The sequence below is a fragment of the Lycorma delicatula genome, chromosome 13 (genome assembly GCF_047948215.1).
Source record: "Lycorma delicatula isolate Av1 chromosome 13, ASM4794821v1, whole genome shotgun sequence".
NCBI lineage: Eukaryota > Metazoa > Arthropoda > Insecta > Hemiptera > Fulgoridae > Lycorma > Lycorma delicatula.
Window position 1 is genome coordinate 18767796 of NC_134467.1, and position 20162 is coordinate 18787957.

General features: G+C 31.1%; 1 protein-coding gene across 2 annotated transcripts in view; it reads left to right on the plus strand.

The window, feature by feature from the left end:
- Positions 1-1488: 1488 nt before the first annotated feature.
- Vrp1 (Verprolin 1) overlaps positions 1489-20162 on the plus strand; it is a 91466-nt gene continuing 72792 nt past the window's right edge. The window contains exon 1 of one of the 2 annotated variants that reach the window (XM_075381363.1): positions 1489-1657. The gene's annotated coding sequence lies outside the window, so the exon portion shown is untranslated. Of the gene's footprint in view, positions 1658-1680; positions 1846-20162 lie in introns of those variants that run through there. The other variant, XM_075381364.1, reaches the window with a different exon arrangement.

Here is a 20162-nt window from a genome sequence, read left to right on the forward strand (position 1 = left end):
AGTATAAATGGAATTAAATGTTGATTCCTATTAACCCATTGACAAAACTGCAGCCGGCTGGTGTAATCACCAGGCTGGAGATGTTGCACTTTCTGAATATGAAAAGGATGCAATCCATTATTATTTAATGTCCTCCATTCTCTGCTTTGTGAAATATTAATATACAGTTCTGGGACCTATTTTTTTTTATTTCCCAGCTCAAAAATCATAAGAAACAATTGAATTTCCCACTTTATTGACCCTCCCAGAATTTCAGAAAGCCTTAATTTACCGGGAGGAACTGAAACTTGGACAAAATCTTTCACTCTGTATAACTCGCTAATGAAGCGTTTTCAGACCTATGTTTATGTGAACCTTTTTTCTTATGTTTAGCCTCTAGAATGAGTTGTCAAAGAATTGCCATATCCTCCTGAATCACTCTGTATATGTACAATCCTGCTATAAAGTATGTAGAATATTTAACAGTCAGGTTAGTTATGCTAAGAATGAATCTTGGTAGTATGAAAGTTATTTTCAGAAATTTGTAAAAATCTATCTCTCCCTAAAAATATTTTTGTTTCTTTTATAATATAAATAAGTGATTGGTCATCATTCATATTTTCAAATTTTGTTGAAAAATATATTTAAACAAATAATTGATGGTGAGATATTACTAGATGAAAATCCATAGTAATAAAAAAAAATTCAATAAAATTTATGCCGTTTGAAAAACTAAGAAAAATCAATAGTTTTTATTGAATTCTTTTATTTGTTTATAATTTTCTTTGTTTCATAATGATATCAATGTTTTTTAACCTTGACTGTATTAACTGATAACTTATATCACAAAATTACATTTATTTCGAAATGAGATATTCAGGCAATTAAGACCCTCCTTTAAATGATGTCATGTTTTCTTTACATAAGTTTGTATCATGCTGTGTTCTGGTTTGGGTCTGTTAAGATCAAATACCCAAACTCAAACCGAAACGCAGAGGTTTAATATTTTCGCAGTAATTAGAATCTTATTTTATAGAGGAGCAATGTTACTTCGAACACAATAATAAAGGCAATTAAAAACATTTGAATGATAGTACTAACATGTTTGTATGCGCAAAATAACAGCTGATTTCTACAAAAGTAGTATAGTATTTAAAAATTCGTTTGATTTCATTTATAAAATTATTTTACATAGTTTTTCAAAATACGTAAATCATCGCTGGCAATTAAGCCCATAAGTAATTTGTGTGATATTATTTTTTCGATTGATAATCACGTAAATGTTTTTATAAATTGCAGCTTGTTACCTTACAGTTGTTTTATTTTAAAGTAAATTAATGTAAACTTCTGGATAATTACAAAGTTTTATAGTTTTTTGTTCTTAAAACAAAAAAGAAAAGCTACATTAGTCATCCTGATGATGTAATTTTTATGTATCATGCTTGATTACAAAATTTCCCTAAATGTTGGTAACTCGTTTTTATTTATTTCATATTTTCTAACCTGTTCTTGTTAAGAGCCATATTTAGAAAGTCGTATGTTGGTGAATATTGTATCGGGGTTGTTTGTGCGTAAATGTCTTTTATATTTAAACGTTTGTAATTTTAGTGTTTAAAAATATAAACAAAGCTGGAGAACAAAATGATAAAATACCACCTTGAAGAACCCACCCACTAAGGTAAGTCTAGTGTCGAACGGTGGCCATATTGGTAGATCTCCCAAGGTGGAGCTGCTATAGAAAGCGGAAATATTACTTAAGTGACTTTTTCTAATAACAATAATGTATTTAATTTTATTTGTTAATTTTTTTATTAGATAGTATTTATTTTACCAAATGTTAACCTCTTATGCTTCGTATTTATAGTTGTAAGTATTTATTCTGTAATAAATTTAATAAAACGTAGCCACATAAGTCTTTTTCTTTTTAGGAACAGGTACAAATTTATTCCTTGTTGGTTAGAAATAGTTCAAAGAACTTTATTGTTCGAATTTGATATATCAATTGTTATATCGTTGAGCATTTTGAAACTTGATTTGTAAACGTGTGTAACAGATCTGTAAATTGTCATTCAGCTTCTTCGTATTTTATAACCTATTAGTGCAATTTTGACAGTTAAATGTATCGTTAAAACGCATAAAAGTGCATCGAAACATATCGTTAATTTACTGCAAAGAAAGTGTGAACAAAATGTTGAATTATGTATTGCAATTTATTTCTGTTTGTTAAAATTTAATTTCTGGTCTACGTGTTGAAAAAAAATTTTGATTTAGTAATTTAGTCACGTAAAGTAGTCAGATGCCCGTTTTTAGTTCTTGTATTCAGGTATATATTTGCAAGAAGATTTATAATCTGTATTAAACAATAAAGATAAAAACAAAGTTAATCTAATCAAAGAAAAAATATATATATTTTTAAAAACATGAATTTGATTGATAAATATCTTTAAATTTTAAGTGGTATCGAATAAAGAGGGTGACTCGTTCATTAAAATAAAAAAATTAAACATTTATAAAAGTTGTTTTAACGTTAATTTTATTCAACCTAATTTTTCTATAACATATGAACTTCTTTTTTTGAAAAAATAAATTCATAAAGTAATACATAGGAAAATAAATTTGTTTTTTTAAAAACTGTAAACAAAAGAAAACGTTTATGGATCTAAAAAAACGTTTTTTGAAGTTGCATCTTTTTTTTATACGTTTTTTAGCACCTGTGTCATTGTTATTATGAGATTTAAATACATTTTTAAATGAGGTTTATCATATCTTATTTATTTTCATTGAATAAATATGAGAATTAACAATTCCAAAAAAATATGTACGCACATTGGTATATTTAAAAAAAAATTGGTTAAGAAACATAATGTGGTTTTTTTTGTTAAAGTTTGGTTACTTGAGGATATATTTAATAATATTCAACCTAAATATGCTATGTATGTTGGAGTTATGTTTCTTTTTGGTTTTTTTTTGTTCATGATAGTTGATGATTAGAGATTTTTTTAAAGATCTATTCAATGTTAGGATTTGTGAAAATTTGGGAATTAATAAAGTTGATTCAGTTTATATTAAAAGAGAAAAAAAAATAGTGTGATAACATGTTTGGTTGAAAACTTTATAGTTTTACAAATGTACCTCATCATTCATGGTTGTTCGATTGATTACTTATACATAGATATAAATAGTCATGTTTTAACAATTTTATTTGGAATACAATAGACAAATTTGTTTTTTTGTCTTTATTAGAAGACATGTAATAATTTGACGCAGTGTAGATATCTGAAAAATGGTTTAGAATACTATTAATGTAGCATTATGAATATTTTACTTTCCTAATAGTATCTTATCCTTAACTTAAATTTGCAACATTTAACAATTAAAATTTTATTGCATATATTTTTAACATTGCTCAGCTTAAGAGTAATGCAGTTGAAACAAAATAATCAGCCGCAGCATTTCTATGACCATGTTAATCTTACAGAATTTTTTAAAAGAGTAATTGTTTTTAATTAAATTCACTATATTTTCGTTTATGTAAAATAAATATTCATCATAACTGTTTAGTTTATAGGCATGTACACTAGTTTTTTTTATATTATTGTTTATTCTTTTGAATATTAATTAATATATTGATTAAATATAACAAGATATATTACGTAAAATATATTTTTTACGTGATTGTTCTTAAATTTGATATCTTTTTGTGGTCAACCTAATAGCGCGGTTTTTTATTTTGAAAGATGTTATGTATTTTTAGAATGCCAAAAGTTTTTTAATTTGCAATTTTGTGTATCATGATGCCCTAAAAACAGATTTTAATTGTGATCAGTAAAGTGAAGTTGTTTTATATCATCTGATTTTGTTATCTTATTAAAGACGTGTAATAAGTACTTAATAGAATCATTATGTTTTACGGTTATGTTTTTACTTGAAACAAAAAAGAATGAATTGGATAACAGTATTCATTTTTTTTTCTAATGAAAAATAATGTAATTCATTTATAGATGATGCAAATTGTAAAAACAAGAAAACATTCAAAAACAATTTACAAAAAATTTATATAAAATTTAAAATTAATTGGCCATTTTTATTGTTAAAAATGGTATTTATGTGAAATAAATAAGTTTAGTATCAGTAATTGGTATAGTAAACAAGAAAAAATTATTTTATTACTATTGATAATATAATAGGCCAAACTTTGCAGGTTTCAGTAGTTCAGATGTTAGCTAAATTTACAGTTTCTATTGGCTGGGATTGTCTGAAATGACAACAGTTGTTTTTTCTTTTTTTAATCCTTTTTGTAAAAACATTGTTAAAATACTTACTTTATAGAATTTTGTAAATATGTTTATTTGTTAATTAATATTTTTTATTACTCTTTTTTCATCTGTTTAATTAATATATATTTGTATAAGCATAAATACTCTATTGCTTTGATTGTTTAATGGTCAAAATAGCCTTTATTTTTAGCTGTGAAGTAAAATTAAAATCATGTTTACACATTTATTTCAACATCTTGTTAGCAGAGATGTTTACTTTTATATTTGAAGCAACCAATGATTTGTTCTTTTATTTTTGATAACGTTTAACAGTTATTGAAAAATGAAAAACAATTTGATGACCAGCTTGATCATTGTTTTCACACCATAATTTTCTGTAGTAGATTTAAATGCATCACATCAGTTCCATATTGTTTCTAATTAGCTATTGGGTGAAATTTCTATATTTTTATCCTTGTACATTTAATAAGATATAGTTAAAGGTGCGCTAAATCTGGTGCAGGGTGGATGCGGAGAAATTTTGTAGCATAATTCAAACAATTTTGCTGTCATGTGTGTTAAAAAGTAAGCTAATGTATTGTCTTTCAATAGGCATAAATTTTTAAGGTTTATGTTTTCTTAGTGGTAATTTTTTCCTTATTTTCTCAATTAGATGGTCCAACAAAGTTAGATAATATTGCTCAGTTATTGTTTTTCTAGAAAGTCAATGAAGATTACCATGAACATCCCAAAAGACAGTAATCATTACATTCTTGCTGATGGAACAGTTTTCACTTTCTTTGGAACAAGTTATCTGATCACAACCATTTTTAGTTTGAAATTTCATCAGTTTTTCTCAATTACGTTGAAACGTTCCCTTAACTGTATAAAAAAAGGTTTAATCAATTGTGCTTTTCGTAGATTGTTATCAAATATTCCACCACCTACTTCGGCAGACAGTTTTCGCGTGTGTAAATGTTGATGTAAAATGTAATGTATCTGTTCATTTCAATTATCATTTATCATCGTATAATTTCAATCTTCCACCCTCTATTATCGAACAAATTTTTTCATTATTCTCTGCAGTTGTAATATCAACAGGCTGTCAAGAATGTTCAATCTTTGTGCTCACATGATCATTGAAAATTATCAAATGCTTGTAAGCTGTTTTAACTGATCAAGTTAATTCACTGTATTTATGAATGTGTGTGAAGCTTTTATTATGAATGCGTCTGACTGAAAGTTGAATATGCCGCTAGCAGAGATATGCGAAACAAAAATGATTTTAACAGTTTTCTATAAGCGCCATTTCTTAACTTTGCACAGACTTATCAAATACTGTGGTTGGTGGTTAACACACACACACACACACACACACACATTACATGTATGTACATTTGCATATGTGTGTTAGTGGTTGGTGTACTAAATTAGAATTTGTGCTTTGATAATGGTAATAAATGAAAACAGTTTGGTAAGTTAATAAATATGTCTCAAATAAAAAATAATAATTAAAATTATGAAAAATGTGGCAAAACGTTTTTACAGATTGCTTAAAATTGCGTATAAATAATTTTTTACTTGGAATAAAGAAAGAGTGATGCGTTAATAAAGATTAAAAACTATTTTAAGTAATATTTTTATTTGTCTATTACTTCCTTCGAAGATTCTACATGGGAATATGGAAATGGGAATTTTTTAGCATATGAAAAACTGTTGTTGGGATTCGAACTTGGAACCCCCTGGATAAAAGTCCTAGACAACATCACTTCGCATTGAAATCATTTTTCTCGTCATGCAGAAGCATCCCAGTCGTCTGTTTGGCTTGGTATTTTTCTTACGGTGTAAAATTTCTTATAAAAAAAAAAAATAAATGTACGCAAATTGTAATTTGACATCATCTTGTAATTGGAAGTATCGATAAAATTGAATATAAATAATGCAGAAATGTTTTGAATAAATGAATTTTTTTCCATACGGGTTAATTTGTTTTGTATAGTTCAATCTGTTAATAATATTTTATTAATATTGTTGCAGTATTATTTATTTATGAAAGTAAATGAGTATGATAAGAAATTTATTGTTTTGAAACTTACTTTTTATGACGTATAAAAAGTTATTTGTTACTTTCTATTAAGTTATTTATTTTATTTTATTTATGTTATCTTAAATTATGATACAAAACTTACTATTATTTATTTGTGATCTTTTATTTTACATTTATTATTTTGGAAATTGATTTTAGTAAATACATTATTACGTGTAATATTAGTATCTTTTAGTTAGTGATTTATTGTGTGTATGTTTGTTTGTTTGTGTGTGTGTGTGTGTGTGTGTGTGTGTGTGTGTGTGTGTGTGTGTGTTTGTGTTTGGTAATGATTGTGTTGGCTACAGTATGAGAGATGTGATAGCGGGAGGGAAATTCTGTACGATGGGAGAATAGAGGAATTTTATTATCTTCATTATTATTTTTTTTTTTTTATGTACTTTGTTTTACTTGTAATCGTTTTGTATATGATCGTTTATATGCAGCTGTTTAATTACCCATATTTCTTGTTTTATGTTCTTAGTGGTCCATATCGCACATTTTTGAGTTATTTTGAATTTTTCCATTTCCAGGTTTATAGATATGTATAATTTATTATACAGAGTTATAATAAAATAATGCGGTTTTGATTTTGAGTTTTTTATTTTTCAAATTTGTCGTCTCAAACATTTTTTTACATAATTAATAAATTTCAATATGTGTGCCCTTAGTCGCTCGACAAATGTCCAAACTATACTTAACTTCTCTCCAAACATGATTAACATTTCTTCGTTGATGGTTGTCATCGCTTCATTAATCCTGTTTTTTAAGCGGTTTAGGTCGCAAATTTTTTGTGTATAAACAACGCTTTTGATGAAAACAAGAAAAAATCGCAAGGTGTCAGGTCTGGACTCCTTGGAGGCCAAAGTACGGGTCCTTGTCGGCCTATCCATCGATCTCCAAATTCTTCGTTGCAAGCGTCCGTGACCAATGCATTGAAGTGCGGGGGAACACCATCTTGTTGGAAATGAAGTCGATGAATGTTTTCGAGTTCATCCGGCTGAGGAAAGCAATAATCGGTTAACATGTCAAGATACACAACTCCATTAATTGTTTTTTCAGCAAAGAAGAAAGGCCCTATTACACGATTTTTCATCGCACCACAGCAAACAATAACTTTAGGCGAATCGCGTTGTTTCTCAATAATTGCGTGTGGGTTTTCAGAGCCCCATATTCGTGAATTGTATCAACACATTCGTTCACATGGAATGTAGCTTCGTCTGTAAAAATTATATCATCTAAAAAGGATTCGTTTTCACTTATTCTGTCCGACATTTCAACAGCGAAATTGTAACGTTTTACACCATCATCGGGTCTCAATTCCTGCAGTATCTGGATTTTATAAACGTGTAATTTTAGTTTTTACGTAAAACTTTGTGAACCGTTGATTTTGGAATACCTAATTCGACGCTTAGACGGGGGATGGACTTCCCAGGACTTCTAATTGCCGATTGTCTAATTAGTTCAACCGTCTGGTACATTTGGTCTGCCGGTTGATTTCTGTTTCTTAAACGATCCGGTTTCTTCGAATCGTTTGAACCGACGTGTTATGTTATTTTTGTGCGGTGGATCTCTTCCGAATTCACGTCGAACTAAAATTACGGATTTTAATTTGGCCATCAATAAAATACACTTTGCTTTATCTTTATCCGAGAACATAGTAACTCGCTAAACTCACAGCAACAACAATACAAGAACTGACGTTGTGGTACAACTGCTGATAAAACAAACTTTTGGGTTGGAGTCTTTCAGGGATACCAATATAACATCTAGAAATTTCCCTACAATCTTACTATGAATTACTGAAACCGCACCATTCTTTTATGATAACCCTGTACAGTACATTACACATACGCTAAGATCAGATTTCCCACATCTGGGTTTTTCCAGATGTGAATGTTTCATTATCACCCTCCATTTCAGCCAAAAAATACAATTTAACTGTGAAAAGCTCGGATAGAAAGATTGAGAATGGAGACGCAGAGTGATATCTATATAAAATTAAACTAATATCTACCGGTCTGAAATGTGCCGAAGGCAACTGCCACATTTTCGGCTAGAGCTTGCATCGGCCACATCATTACTAGACATTATCTCTGTCGATTCCACTTTAGGGATTCCTTGACCTGCAGGGGCTGCGACGAGAATGAATCAGTAGAGCACATTCTGGTCAGGTGCTCTGCAGCAAATTACACAAGAACCTCTCGGAGATGAGATTACCGAGTAGGAGATATCATCCTTAACATCTGAAAAATAAACAATGAGCACTTGCTGCTGTGGCATTCCATGGACATTGAGCAATCAGCGTTACGTGATACTGGATGCTTGCTCAAAGCAGTAAAACCTTCGAAAACGTTTGGAAGGTTGTGCGTAAAAATATGTATGTACATAGACCTGTTTATGGATTGATATTCTCCACATTGGATGGATAATTTAGATAAAGTTTGGCGATATGGTTTCTACACATACAGGATTTATATGGGTCTTTTTGAAAATGTTGAAATTTTACTTGGGGGGTAGTTTTTTCTTCGATAAATAATTTTTTTCATATAATTTAATGCTCATCAGATACAGATTTCTGGTAGTCTCTAATCTATTTCACACTTTCATAAAGGGGTGGAATGAAAAAACCTCTATTTATATTTTGTTTTTTCTATACTCAGTCAAATTCTTGAATGAGTGTTTCCATTACATTATGTTACTTTAATTGTACAGGGTGATTCAAAGAAACGGGAAATTTAAAAAATTAAATGTTAATGAAACATTTTTTTTAGAAAATGAATTTTATTTCATGTAATTGTACAAATGTTGCCATTTTAGGATATATACATTTTAGTTTATTTTTTAAAGATGACATCTTGCAGGTGACCTCCTCTTATACGTAAACACTCACGAAGTCTCTTCGTTAAATTGTTCACGGTTTGACGTAACATCTCGACTGGAATTTCCGCAATTGCTTGTCGGATCTTTGCCTTCAGTTCTTCCGTTGTAGCAGTTCTACTGCGGAACACTTTGCTTTTAAGGTGACCCCTACAAAAAGTAATCGCAAGGTGAGAGATCAGGCGATCTGGGAGGCCATCTAATGTCACCGTTTCGTGAAATGACACGTTGTCCAAACGATCGGCGTACAGCTGCCATCGATATTCGTACAGTATGTGACGTTGCTCCGTCTTGTTGAAACCAGGCTGTGTTAAGAATCGGTGGAAATCTTTTGTTGTTCCACAACACAGATTTCAAGCACGGCTACGTAACGAGCCGACGTCACTGTAATCGCAAGACCGTTGTCATCCTCAAAAAAATAAGGGCCAATAACACCGTAAGATGACGTAGCACACTACACGGTCACTTTCTGGCTGTGCAACGGACGCCGGTGTAGCCGCGTAGGATTTTCTTGTGCCCGGTATCTGAAATTTGGCTCGTTAACAAATCCACTGAGGTGGAAATGCCCTTCGTCTGACATCCACAGTTCGTGAACAAACTCTTCGTTATCGTTTATCTTCTGAAGCATTACGTTACAGAATTGTGCTCACACAACTGCATCGTTCGGTTTCAGTTCCTGGACGATCTGCAACTTGTACGGATGGAATTGCAAGTCCTTCACTAACTTTCATAGAATACTTGAACTATGCAGATGTAAAGATGCTGAGAGACGACGGATTAATCGATGTGGACTTCGTGTGATAGCATCTTGTAAAGCTTTGATATTCTGTGGTGTACGGACGGTTCGCTCACGGCCGGGAGGTTTCTTTTTCATTGCCGAACCGGTTTTCTCAAAATTAGATATCCACGTTTTAATTGCACGTGCTGATGGAACACGGTCGTGCCGTTACAGATTAAAACGACGGCGAAATTCTGTACGCGCTCCCTCCACACTGTCATTGTTTTTGTAAAACGCTTTGATAGCAAATGCACGTCGCGCACTACTCCAAGGATCCACGACAACTAAATGGCAGGTTAGGTTAGAGAGGCTGGCGCCACTTATCAAGTGGTACCAATCGCCCACGGCTACCAACACAACTTTCAAAATTTCCCGTTTCTTTGAATCATTCTGTATATGTAGGTATTTTCATTTAGAGGTGGAAGATATAACCTAATTACTTTTTTCTTTGTTTTGTCTGTTATCATTTTGCTTCATGTCTTCAAATTGGATTAAATGATTTTTATGAAATTTTGTATGATGATTTCTGAGTACTGGTCTTTGATGCCATTTAATTCTGGTTACAATTTGTCAATGGGTTGGGGAGGTACGGGTCATTTTCGAATTTTGGGGAAATATTAGTGTTTTGGTCATAAAATTAATTTTTTCAATCGAAAATTTGTATTTTCTTTTATATCTGGGAAACATTGGATTTAAGTTTGTATTTTGTGATTTTTAAAAACTTTTTCTTTCTTTGTTAGTCAATACTGTGAACATTATGCTACAACGCAAATATTTCATGATGATAGATTGGCCGATGTTCCAAAAAGTCGTCGAATACGTTGATGATGTGTTTACGTCGTCATCATCAGATGAGGAATTGCTGATAATCCTTCATGTTTTCGGTCTGAAGATGTATTGGTAATCGTAGTATACCTTGTTGTTCTTTTTATTATAATAATTCTGACACGTCTAGTTTTAATTTACGTGCATATATCCTCGCCTGATTCAAAACTACATTAAAAAAATCCAGACTGCCTCAGTTCGTCGGTATATACCAAAGTGTCATGGATAACGATGAGTGGAAAGTCATGTACATGAAAAACGTTTCTGCCGACGAAAAGACCTTTTTTATGGACTAGCAAATATTATGTTTTCACGGAACAGATTGTAGCGACATTTTCTACGCCCAGCATTATTTTACAAGGCCATTGCGTGTTTTATCAATTCCAAAAACCAATAAATCTGTTTTGAAGAAGCAATATGTTATTGCCGTATCTTTTTTTTATAGATTATTTATGAATTTTTTGTTATTTAATATTGTATTATTTTTTTCTCATTTGTCTGAAAATGTATTCAAAAAACTTCTGTCAATGTATTTTGAAGCTTAGTATGCATGCTAATTTAATTATCTAGTTAATTGTTCGGATGAGAATAAACAAGAACAAAACAAAAGTAATGAAATTTAGTAGAAATAACAAAGATGGATCACTGAATGTGAAAATAGGAGGAGAAAAGATTATGGAGGTAGAAGAATTTTGTTATTTGGGAAGTAGAATTACTAAAGATGGACGAAGCAGGAGCGATATAAAATACCGAATAGCACAGGCGAAACGAGCCTTCAGTAGAAATATAATTTGTTTGCATCACAAATTAATTTAAACGTCAGGAAAAGATTTTTGAAATTATATGTTTGGAGTGTCGCTTTATATGGAAGTGAAACTTGGACAATCGGAGTATCTGAGAAGAAAAGATTAGAAGCTTTTCAAAAATCGGTGCTATAGGAGAATGTTAAAAATCAGATGGGTGGATAAAGTGACAAATGAAGAGGTATTGCGGCAAATAGATGAAGAAAGAAGCTTTTGGAAAATATAGATAAAAGAAGAGACAGACTTATATTATAGGCCACATACTAAGGCATCCTGGAATAGTCGCTTTAATATTGGAGGAACAGATAGAAGGAAAAAATTGTGTAGGCAGGCCACATTTGGAATATGTAAAACAAATTATTAGGATGTAAGGGGTATACCGAAATGAACAGAAGACAAAAAAAAGAAGATAAAAAAGTTAATTGTTTTATTGATTTTTTTTTTTTTTAGGTAGATTTTTTAGAAAGCTACCTATTATAATGGGTTCCATGATTTGACTTCGGCAAAATTTCGACATATCTTCGCGTTTCACCTCCCCCAGATCCTAAAACTACCGTCAGTGAAAAGATTGTATATAATATACATTTATATATACACAGTCCATCCCACAAGAAATGTGACTTGATTTTATATTCGCGTAACTATTAATGCGATCTGTGAACGGATGCATGAATTAACTAGCGTGGTATTCCGACTACCTTCAGTTTTAAATTTAACAGCGCTGGCTCGTGAAAGGTGCAATGGAGCGACGTGTAAACATTAAGTTTTGTTTTAAATTGGGTAAAAGTTTTAAAATTATACAAATCGTTTACGGTAGGGAAGAAGTGAATCGTAAAAACGTTTTTAAGTGGTATTCAAGTTTTCGTGATGGTAGAGAGAGCATTAAAGATGATTCACGTCCAGGAGCATCATCGAGTAGAAGAAAATGTTCTAAAAGCGGCTGAAATTCTTGGAAATGATCGTAGTGCATCTACCAGGTTAATTGAGGAAGAAATCACTGGAATTCCTAAAACAACTTGCATCGCATTCTAATCGAAAATTTGGGCAAAAAGAAGATCTGTTCTGCCACTCGCTCACTGACGATCAAAAAGATTGCAGAGACATGAAAAGGTCGGCGCTAGGGACCCAGACTTTCTGTCTTGTATTGTAACAGGTGATGAAACACAGTATTTTCAGTATTTCGAGTGTTTTCATTGCTTAGACACGATTTCAGATATCCAGAGGGCTACGATCATGGTACTGCAGGCAATTTCAAAGGTTGAATATCAGAATTGTTTCTGAAGCAATTTTTCCAACGCTTCCAGTTGTGTATTGACTCACATTGAGCCTATTTTGAACAAGTCATATAAAATAAAAATGAACAATGTCTTTATTTAATTTAACATGAGTCACCTTTCGTGTGGGACGGATTTATATATATACGAGGTGTGATCAAAAAATACGGTGAATGAATTTTTATAGCGGCAACTGCCGACGCTACATCCATATGCTGTAATTTGTCCAATAGCGTGATACACTGAGACAGGCAGGGACAAGTTGTTACACGTTCGAGCTTGCCAGTCAGCTGCCAGAGCCCCTAGAGTGAGGTTGTGTTTATCGTGTCTGTCGCGCAACATGGATTTTGAAAATCATGTGTCAATTTGCATGGAGTTGAAGGATCGTCTTCATGCAGATCCGGACTTCATGGCCAAAATTGTAACTGGAGATTAAAGTTGGGTCTATGGCTATGACCCTGAGACCAAAATGCAGAGTTCCCAATGGAAAACTCCTCAACCTAAAAATGCACGTCAGTCAAAATCCAACATCAAGGTCATGCTCGTTGTTTTTTCGATAGCGAGGGCATAGTGCGATCAGAATTCGTTCCAAGGGGAACAACTGTAAACTCTGAATTTTATAAGGGTGTACTGCAACGTTTGCGAAACGACGTACGAAGAAAGCGACCAGAAAAATGGACCGATGGCTTCATTCTTCACCACGACAACGCGCCGTGTCACACCTCGCTTCTCATTCGCGAGTTTTTGGCCGAAAAAAGTGTTCCTATCTGTTCACATCCGCCATACTCACCGGATTTAGCACCGTGCGACTTTTGGCTCTTCCCAAAAATTAAAACTGTGCTTAAAGGAAAACGTTTTGACACCATTGCTGACATTGAGAGGGCCACGACCGAGCAGCTGAAAGCCCTTCCGAAAGACGCCTTCCAGAAATGCCTCCAGTCATGGAATCAATGTTGGGATGTGCATTGCTAGCCAAGGACAGTACTTTGAAGGAGATTAAATCGAATTTTATGTAACCTTATTAGTTTTTTTAATAAAGAATTATTCACTGTATTTTTTGATCACACCTGTGTATATATATATATATATTTCACTTTCTTGTAGAAACGATAACTGCCGCAATTTTGCGCCAATCACTTTCAAATTGATACATAAAATATAATGAATTAAAATTTCGGTTGAGTTCGCTATTGGGCAGAGTTGGACCGTAGGGGTGGAAGTGGGGAGGGGCTTTTTTGAAAAAATAAAATATCTATAACATTATTTTCGTGTAAAGTTGGTACTGTTCTTTGGATAAGGGCGTAAAACTTATCTAAGTACAGTTTTTTGATATCACCAACTATTGGCCCAGGGGATGAAAAAAATGCGGTTTCGAAGACAAAAAAAAAACATACCTTCCTTAATAGGCACAGTATCAAATCTGTTTGTAGTGGTTGTTAGTCCTTTAAACGTTACCTAAAACTTTTGTTTGAAACAATTTTTGATATGACCAACTCTTACGGCAAGGGATGACCAAAATGTTGCTGGAATTGCAAGGGGCTTGTCGTATACTAAACATTTGAAACGTTTTTCACATGCAACCATTGTCGTATTGAGTAAATTTGAAGTTTTCTTAACTTTTAAGCTGGACATTTTTTTTTATTCCCTACTTAGCACCGGTGAAATCTATCTCCACCTTCCGGCGTGCTGAAAGGGATATATTTTTTTATTTAACTGAAATATTTATTTAAATTTACAAAAAATATTGTAATGCCATACTTATTAATATTTCCTTAAAAAAAAGTGCTCTTTTTTTAATCGATTTCTCTGTGTCAGAATTGTGATGAACATCTTTTAAAAAACTTATTTATGTTTTTTTGACTGATAAAGATTTCTTGTACTCTTTATTCGAATTAGTATCTTTATTCGTATCAATATCTTTTCAACCCTCTTCCTGTTTCTTGCAATCTCACTACCCAAATATGAGAATTTTACCAGTTGCAGAATGTTGTTCTTTTCATTTTGAGGTGGATTACAATTGAATTGCAACCTTAGAATTTTTATATTTCTTTTTTTTTGGTTTAAGGATGTTTGAGGTAGTGTAGATCATTAAATATAATAAATGTAGATAGTGTGTGATCCAAATCCATTTTATAAACAAATTAGTGTATGTTTCAATGACAATTGTGAGTTTTTTTTATATATGTATGTCTGTTAAGTGACATAACAATACAAGATATATTGGTTTTAAAAATTGCAAAGCTATTAAGAATAACAGACATTCCAGACCAGGATTGCTAGCAAGAATGAGGTGTGAAGTGGTTTTCTGTTGTATTCTCCACTGAAATGAATGTACTATTATACATTAGATTAACTGATTCCTATGGTTAAATTATAATAATACTAAAGTATGTAATTTATTTATTTTATTTGAAATAAAAAATTTAAGGAATTTTCTCTTTGTAAGTAAGTAAAAAGATTTTACGGTAGATCGAATGCTATATGCTACGTTTTGTTCATAATGCAGTAACAGTGATAAATTGGTAGTTTGCGTGTAGAGTGTGACCACATACGTTGCTAAATTGCTAAAGCAGTTTTAACCTATTTGTAAGATACTTATACATATATACGGATAAAATAGTTCTCTTGGATAGATTACTAGTATCAGTAGTCATTAGAGAAGGAGATAGTGGAAATCCTTTTTTTAACATGCAATTATTGTTTAACAAACCGATGTTTTCAAGTGGTGTTATTATAATCTATTAAACTTTACTTATATAACTATTTTAAAGCCAATATCTAGTTGGTTAAAAGCACATTAATATAGTATATATAAATGCATGGATGTTTTCTTATTTTTTATTTATTTATTGAGCCCAAAAAATATATTTTTGTGTAATAGGTTACAAAAGGAAAAAATATACGTAGGTATGTACACAAAACAATAGAAACTACTGACTGTTTATTAAACTATAAATTTTCTAAAGTAGTTTTTTTGAAATAACAATATTTGGTGATTTAAAGCTTTCAGGGATTTAGCATTTAATTTATTAAATATCAGTCTGTTTGATTTACTTTTATGGGTACCAAACAGTGTTGTGATTCCCAATATATGATTTATGTTGGATGGGAAAATTACATAGGCATAATATTTTATTGAAATATAAAATATTATTTTTTAAAATATAATATTCTGAAGCATCTTTACGAAGATGCTTTGGAATCTATTGGGAAAGGATGAATGTATGTGTCGCGTAGTTAATTTTAATCGTATTGACTCTTTAAAAAAGTCTAGTTGATTCATGCCAATGGTCCATTAAATTATGAAAATTATTTTGTTGTTAGTTTTATTGCGTCATCGTATTTGTTTCTGTTCTGTAAAATTATTAATTTTTTCTCTATCGTGTATTGTATTACTATCTATTTTAGTTGTTATTAATTGTTTGTTTTGTTATTTGATATTTTATTTACTGTTTATCAAACATTCAATAATTTTATGCTTTTCTATGCCGATTTAAATATCGTAGGTTAAATTAATACTCAAATAAAGTTATTATTGCTGAGGTAATATAATGATGTAATAAATAAAATTATCTGCTGATATTCAAGTTTCGCGTTGTTTAACTATAATTATAAATAAAACCAGAATATAATGCATACATAGCAATCATCAAATTGTGTAAACTGGTTGGAGTATTATGATTTTAATGATCAGCTGTTTATTGAAATCTTACATGTTATTGAATTGTATTGTTTTTCGACATAGAGTTGTAATTTTACTTAAGTGGAGTAATTTATATTAATGATTAATATTTAAAAAATTTTTTGTTACCTCCTCATATCAGTTGGTCTTCCTGATTTGTTCTAACCTTCGGAGGTCTTTGTATGATTTTGAGTAGAAAACAAACTGGACTTTTTTCTAGTAGCCTGTTAATTTTAGCTGATATACATCTTTAGTGTTATCTAGGCTTTATATAATAGTTTTTAATGTTATTTAAAAAAGTTATATCACCTCATATATTTATGATATATGAGAGGTGATAAGAGTTAATTTTTAATACACTTCTATAAGGATTTACTTCTGTATTAATATTGTCTCCTTCAAAGTAATCATCCAGGTATATGACACACTTATGTTCGAATTTTGTTTTTATCCTCAAAACATTTGTGGAAATTGTTTTTTGGTATAACTGTATTTTCAGTTAGTGAATTTTTCTTTATTTCATCTATCGTTGCTAATTGTAGTCTTTTTTAACGTTCTCTTAATTTGAAAGAATAATATAAAGTCGCAGGTTTCCATGTCTGGAGAATACAAAAACTATGGTATCAGTGTATTGTTGCTTTTTGGCTAAATAATAACGAATTAATATGAAGTATGAGCTAGGTTTATCGTGGTACAAAATAAAGTAATTGTTTGCTCACATTTGTGGTTGTTTTTTCAGTTTGCTTCGTGTAAACTGCATATAATTTCTACTTAATGTCTTGTGATAAGAATTCATAATGGGTGACTGCATTGTATTAAAAAAAAGTAAGGAGAACCTTATGAATAGATTAAACTTGATTTTTTTTTCAGCCGTAGTTCTTCAGTAAGCTTCCATTGGGATGATTGGATCCTTGTTTCAATATCATAACAATGCACCTACCACGTTTTGTCGCCTCTTATGACACATACGAAATATTCTGAGTTACCAGTGATGTCAGCTAACAATTTTTCTTTGATATGCTTTTTTGAAAATTCAACAATTTTGGAATAAATTTGCTATTTGTTTCATACATAAAATGTCAAAGTTGTTTCACATGAACCGTAACCGATTCCTACCTCTTCGCAACTTCTCACATAGTGATTCAATAATTATTGAATACAATATCCTTTATTTTTGAGGTGTTGTATGCTGATATGTTTTATTATATATTATGTTGATTTGTTTGGATGTTCAGTTCTTTGGTCCTGTTTATGGCCTTCTTGAAACCAATCGTACCATTCATAAATCCTTAATGTTTACATAAAAACCTTACCAAAAACCTTTTCGTATATCTTCACCAGTTTACTTCATTTAATTAAAAATTTAATGCAAATCCTTTGGTCCATCATTTTCAAATAAAACAAATTGACACCTGTAATAAGATATATCTGTATTACTCTACTCCCATATTTGATGTCTAATATTGCTAAAAAATATTGATATACATTATAGAGAATGCTACTGCTTGAGAAAAAATGATCTCAGTTGAAAAGATGTAGCATGTAAAATTGAAAATTCCCATAATTATTTTTTTTATCACATTTTGTAAATGCATGTTTTCTCCTTGCAAAAACTGTATTCAAGCTGTGTGAGTAGAAACTGGTCTCGTGTTTTAATTTGACCCATTTTTGATTTTTTTTTGTCTTCAGTCATTTGACTGGTTTGATGCGGCTCTCCAAGATTCCCTATCTAGTGCTAGTCTTTTCATTTCAGTATACCCCCTACATCCCCAACAATTTGTTTTAAATATTCCAAACGTTGCTTGCATGCACAATTTTTTCTTTCTACCTGTCCCTCCAATATTAAAGCTACTATTCCAGGATGCCTTAGTATGTGGTCTATAAGTCTGTCTCTTCTTTAACTATATTTCCCCAAATGCCTCTTTCTTCATCTATTTGCTGCAACACCTCTTCATTTCTCACTTTATCCACCCGTCTGATTATTAACATTCTCCTATAGCACCGCGTTTCAAAAGCTTCTAATCTTTTCTTTTCAGGTACTCCGATTGTCCAAATTTCATTTCCATATAAAGCGACGCTCCAAACATATACTTTCAAAAATCTTTTCCTGAAAATTAAATTTATTTTTGATGTAAACAAATTATATTTCTGACTGAAGGCTCGTTTCTCCTGTGCTATTCGGCATTTTATATTCGCCCCTGCTTTGTCATCCTCTTTAGTAATTCTAATTCCCAAATAACAAAATTCTTCTACCTCCATAATCTTTTCTCCTCCTATTTTCACATTCAGTGGTCCATCTTTGTTATTTCTACTACATTTCATTACTTTCATTTTGTTCTTATTCATTTTCATGCGGTAGTTCTTGCATAGGACTTCATCCATGCCATTCATTGTTTCTTCTAAATATTGTTTACTCTCGGCTAGAATTACTGTTATCAGCAAATTGTAGCATCATTATCTTTTCACCCTGTACTGTTACTCCAGATCTAAATTGTTCTTTAACATCATTAAATGGTAGTTCTATGTAAAGATTAAAAAGTAACGGGGATAGGGAACATCCTTGTCAGACTCCCTTTCTTATTACTGCTTCTTTCTTATGTTCTTCAGTTATTACTGTTGCTGTTTGGTTCCTGTAAATGTTAGAAATTGTTCTTCTAGTCTGCATTTGAACCCTAGTTTTTTTAAAATGCTGAACATTTTATTCCAGTCTACATTATCGAATGCCTTTTCTAGGTCTATTAATGCCAACTATGTTGGTTTGTTTTTCTTTAATTTTCCTTCTATTAATCTGAGTGATAAAATTGCATTTTTGCAAAATTACCATTAATTCAATTAGAATAACACAATTTAATGGGTTGGAGGCCAAACCATATTCTTATACCTGTGAAAGTTTGCCTGATTATTATATTTTATTTACTTTGTGAATGGGAATTCAAGGAATTTTTTATTGAAGTTATTCATTGTGACATCTAAAGTCTTCATTATTTAGAGCAGTTGTCTTGATTTTAAGCCCATAGGAAGCTTGAACCAGTACCTTATTGCATCTATGGATTGCCCAACCAGGATACTGTTAATTAGATTGTTCTGCCTTTCTCTATAAAATGCTTAAATTTTACTTGGGTTTTTATAAACTTTTTTTATTATTTTTCTTTCAAACACATTATAAAAAAAAAAAATTGTTATAGAATTCATGATATTCATCAGCCAGTGTTATATTTGGTATCCCTGGAAATACTCCTTTCAATACTGTGGATATGGTAAGTTTATTTTAATTCCAGTTTACCTTCCACAGAATTAATGATTGACGGTTTTTTTTGTCATTTCATTCGATTTATTCCGATTTTTATTTAGAGCGCAATTTGTTGTATTCAACATAAAATGAGGAAGGTCTGTTGACAAATCTACTAGTAAATAAACAATATTAAATCCTTTATTTTCTTCACGTATAAATAAAATTATAAAACCTTGAATATTAACTACAAATGTAATCTAAATATTACAGTTGTATCAACAAGAAAAAATTTTCTTCGTGCAAAAGTTTATTGTAAATTCAAAATCCACTTACAGGAGGTTCAACCTTCTATAATTCAATTCAATTT